This window comes from Haemaphysalis longicornis, unplaced genomic scaffold, assembly GCF_048455015.1.
Source record: "Haemaphysalis longicornis isolate Haplotype H1 unplaced genomic scaffold, Haemaphysalis longicornis Haplotype H1 scaffold_2, whole genome shotgun sequence".
Classification (NCBI taxonomy): Eukaryota; Metazoa; Arthropoda; class Arachnida; order Ixodida; family Ixodidae; genus Haemaphysalis; species Haemaphysalis longicornis.
The window spans coordinates 103,914,500-103,919,848 of NW_027526295.1; positions in this window are offsets into that span (position 1 = coordinate 103,914,500).

The following is a 5,349-nucleotide window of genomic DNA, read 5'->3' on the forward strand; positions in this document are numbered from 1 at the left end:
TGAAAGGCTACGAACGCACCTTATATCCTTGGCTCATTCAAACTACGTCAAGAAGCTGCTGATACAACGCATTCACTACCTGTGGGCGGAACGCGAGGTACATGGTGCTCTTCCCACTGCGCCACAAAACCGACACATAATCAAAGGCTACGAACGCGCCTTATATCCTTGACTCATTCAAACTACGTCGTCAGCGGCGTGCGTTGGCGACTCAGCGGCGTGCTAGCGGCGTGATAGCTGCGTGGTGTACACGTGATAGCACCAACCCCCCAAACACTAAACGTTAACGCAATACACCCACCCCCTATGCGACGCATTTACTCGAGTCCCCCTCGCGGGGAGATGGGCCCATTTTTTTGTTTGTATTTGATTATTTTTTCTCTATTTTGCGTGTTCTTATTGTAAAGTAGACGGCAATGGGTAGACCGAAATTTTATGGCGAAGGCCTCATGCCCCATTGTGGGTAAAAGTCGTTTTTTTTTGTTGTCCCGTGCAAGAAATGGTTGCCTTTGAAAAAAAAAAAATAAAAGGGATTGATTGATTATTTCTGAAGTTTGACGCACGCACGGTACACGGGCGATGAGGTGCGCCGTAGAGCAGTGCTGCCAATTAAATTTTACCACCTGGGAGTCTTTAACGTGCTCCGAAATCTCGAAGGTATACGGGCGTTTTCGCTTTTCGCCTCCATCAGGAAAGACGCCGCCGTGGCCGGGAATCGAACCCGCGCCCTGGGGCTCAGCGGAAAATTAAATGGGAAATACACTTGAGTTCACCTGGGCATTGAACCCAGGTCTACAAAGTAGCAGACAACAGGGTAGGCACCACGCCACCTCAATAATGTTAGCGGCACATCAAGCATTAGCCTGTTCCGTGCGGCGCTAATGTCATATACCATGACAGTTGAAAGTGAGGGCACGAAGAACTGTCATTGTGGGGAAGCTGTGCTGTGAAGCATCGCTGGTTTGCCTGCCGAGTGATTGGCACCAAAAGACGAAGAAACAAAAGCCTGCAAAGAGACGCAAACAGGAAGTAGCAAAATATCCCTGGCCCTTAAGTCTGCTTACGCGCTTTGAAGCCGGAAGAAGCAGGTAGTATTGTGGCGGGTAACTTTTATATATACGTCCACCCGTGGACATAGCAGCCACAGTATTTCGCCATTTTTAATCCCCATTAGTTCATCTCAACCGGCCGTAACCCATCTGAATCTTACCTTAGTAAACCGTACTCCAGCCTTAATCCTCCCTAAGATATCCTAATCCACCCTAATTCTACTAATCAATAATAGCCAACCTTAACCCGACCACAATAATTATATAAATCACTAGTGAAGCTAAATAACTTTGGAAATCATTATTCGTCTTCATTCATGGTTAGCACGCTTTGTTCCGAAACTGGCGTTGTTTGGGTTTTTTGTACCGTTCGTGCCGACGCCGGAGTTATTCAAGGCTACCTTCCGATGAGGGATATAGGGCTTCAACCTCAATCAATAAAGAAGCATTTAATAAACATCATCATGGAAAGCCTGCTATTTTCCCCTTCGAGGCACGTAAGCAGATTTAAGTACCCCGAAGATTTTTTTATTCTGCGTCCCTGTTTAGTATGTATTCTGTCCCAGCTTGATAAACGAATATTTCAGCGGTACATTTCTCGAATTTGTTTTCCATCGAACACTGTCCCCAGCACAACACCGGCGATGCTTTTACATATACCCTTACTTTTCCTACCAAATGCGTGGTCAATTTCTCGCCACGTGCGAGATCTGCCCCCCTGAACTGGCGATGCCTAAAGTGAAGGAAGACGAATGACGAAGAAGAGGAACGCCAGCGTGCGTCTGCGTGCGTGGTCTTCGTGCTCGACGCCATTGCAGTTCGAACGACTGGAACTGTCTCAGACTATCGTGGAAAAGAATTCAACGGCCGGGGTGAGTAAATTTACCACTTCCCGTTACCCTCTCTCGGCAGTAGCTCGTACTGGAGGGAGTAGCTTGCGTGTTTGGGCAGCGTCATCCAGGATCGATTTCTAACCCTGATGGCAGCACTGCAGCGGGGCGTAGTTGGTGTGTCAGTGGCGTAGTCCTGCGCTCGTGAGATAAAAAGCCAGCTTTTTTTTTTTAACATTTCGCCGTATTCGCATCAGGTAATGGTGGCTCCCAGATGCTACACGGGCAAAGCGTTTTTAGGATTACAGAAGTGAAGATTTGAACAAAAGTTAGCTTCTAATTGCGGAGAAGGTGAGGAGCTTCCTCACTGCATTGTTTATTGCTATTGAGGAGCAGCGCAGGGTATGCGCTCTAATTTTTGCCACCGCTCAATAACAAATTTTCGGGGCCCCGCAGGGACGCCGGCTGATCACAGTGAGATTAGCAGTGTCAAGGTCCGGTGCTATCGACGTCATATAAGAATCGCTTTCGATAAAAACCGGTAAAAACGCCAGTTACTTCTGTCCCGAGTGCTTCCGTTTGTATCCATCCCTAGAAGGCGGAACTTGTGAATGTGTTTTAAAACAACTGGGCGAAGAGCGATTTTCAATGCTTGCGCTTCTTGCCACCTCAGCTTTCTGCCGTGCTTTGTTTACGAACCTGCCTGCTCTGTACAACAGCACCCAGTTCACCCCTCTATCATTGCCAGAAAAATTACTTATTGAACTTTCAAACCGATACATAACGTCGGTGCTTTGAGGATTGCATCGTATTGCAGGATAAAACCCTACGTTTAATTCAACCTTGTCCATTATTTAGGTGCAGGTCGTCATCAGTGACGGAGATTTCGTAATAATGGCGGTTTCCATACCACGTGTCATGTAGGAGGTCGTCCACTCTTGTGGTGCGAACACGGCGCAGCGTGGATGGGCTCCGCGAAGCGACACCGCGACCGCGCTGCGATAAAGCGAACTTCACTTATTGCGGCGCATTGTGTAGTTTGTGCGTACAATAACTGAGTTCTTCCTCTTATCAGATCTAAAATCCCAGTTTAATGCATGCATTATTGCGATTATTGAAGGACTGGTTTGGCTTGGTAATAGGAGGCGTTGCACAGGAGGGCTCCGTATAACCTCGAAAAGAAGGATTTATATCATGTGCACTGGCATTACACAGCACATTGTTGTCCGTAAATTTCGCATACACAGAATATCTGTCACGACGGCTGACTTTTCCATCCCTCTACTTTGGTCACGATGTCTGTTGGCTTTTTTTTTACATATATTAATATTTCGCATCGTTTAGACGGCAAGCAGTCGCCTAGAAAGCGGGTCTCACGCACCCCGGCGAATCGTCCTAATCGCCGGCACAGTCCTGGACTAGTCCCCTCCGGTCTGCTGCATTTTAATGCCTATATCATTGGTTGCACTGCCTACCTGGCTAGGTATTGGGTAACAGCGGCTCTACTCTTTGTTGCCACCTGCTACGTATACTTTTGTTCGTTGGTCACATGGGTTTGTTAGCAACATTTAAAGTGTAGTGAAGTGGAATCGAGTAATCGGCGGCCACCTTCGATCTAGACTGAGCATGCGAACATTCCGATAAAAAAGTGTTCCAGATGCTTTATTTGGGCTTTATAGAGCAGGCGCAGAAAATGAAGCTTTGCTCCGTGACGCTCTTTACTTTCAGAATGCGGTCACATCCGGAGAATGCCGGCCGCAGCAGCTCAGTGATTATCTCCTTGGCTACTCTGAGTCGGGAGACCCATGTTCGATCCCGATAGCGGGTGCCGCATTTAAATAGAGGCGAAATGGCAGAACGCGCGTTTGTTTGGATATATCAGTGTGCGTTAAGAGCCAGGGTCGTTTTGCAGCGTTAAACCCTATAATCCGAACCAAACACGATCTCAAATGTTTGCAAAAGCACACGAATTTAACTGGGATCGTGGCACTGAATAGACAAAGCCCCCCGTCCTCGTACGCAGAAACTACAGAACGCGCCGCATACAGTGAAGTGCACTTGTTCGCAACTCTGTCGTGGCGCTCTGAAATGCTACAAGTATGCTGATAGTTAGGCGTGCTTCCCAGCAAAGCAAGCACGGCGCGGTCCCGCGCTGTAGCAGACCACATGAAGTCCCGCCTCTATGTTCCTGTGCGCGTGCGCTACTTAGCCGCGATGCGCGACCGCGGCTTGTTCGCTTGCGCTGCGGCGAAAACGGCCACGCTGCACCGTGTTAGCAACAAGTGGACGGTCCTGTACGTACTAGCGGAAGTGAAAGTTTGCGGGATGTGACGTGCTGTTGGAGCATCCCAAATCTAGCATTCCTGCGCCATCGGCCTCACACAGACCCCCTCCCTGTGGAGGAGGCTCAAGAAACTTGCGTGCCAGGCGCTCTTTGTGTGCGTGTACCTGTACTTCCTTTGTTATCAGAAATGTCTGCTTACTCGCTTACCCGTGACGTTTCGTTTCAATATTCGCGGCAGCCGCTGTGGAGCCGCGTGACAGTCACCGCGGGTGTAGTTTCACTGGTGCAACAAAAGACGTTACTCGTCTTTGCCTTGTGCGCAGGGAACAACTTCGTCTTCGTATGCTTTACCTACGAAGTGATGAGCTGGTCTAACATCAAAATAATTACAGCGGAGGTGTTTAAAGGCCGAACCGCACGGAGCGTTTTTTCACGCGATTCGCGCGCGTCGGCATTGCGCGTGCGTTTTTTCGACGCTCGCGTCGACGATTCCGCGCCCGCGGCAGCATCTGCCTTGGATAGATTTTGATGCGCGTCGCGCGCGGCAGTGGGAGGAGCCTGGCGACTTGCGCCAATGGGGAGGCGCGCCGCTCATGGCGACGATTTCTAAGCGCTCTAGACAACCGGCTGGCTCCGCCGGGGATGTTTAGGCTTACCACCCCAGCAGATATTGAATGGGCGCTTTCACTAACGGCGCGGATGATGTTTTATAGTACCGTTTTCACCCACATTATAAGCTCCTTTACCGCACAAGCAACTTCGTTCGTGCCTTGAGCGGCATTTTAGAGAGCGCTTAGAAGCGGTCGCTCGAGCTCCCGACACCACTTCGCTGCCGAAGCCGCCGCCATGTTGCCGCCGCCGGCAGCGGCGCGCGCAGCGTGTGGGTGGTTACGCGGCAGCGTCAGCGCGCCTGTGGCGTGCGCGGCGCGTTTTCGCGAGCAGAAAACGCTCCATGCGGTTCACGCTTAAGATCTGAAAGAAAATCTTCGCGCGTCGAATAGGTGTGTTGCAGCAAAGCCAATTTTTTGGTGAATGCACCGTAGCTCTCAATCTCATTTGGGTATCTTGAAAATGTCGTACTAAAATTGGCGCTAAGACATCAAATAGATTGAAACGGCATCTGATTGTTTGCTTCCCCAATAAAATAATTCCTCACTCATTACCAATTATGTCCGTTCTAGGCGTG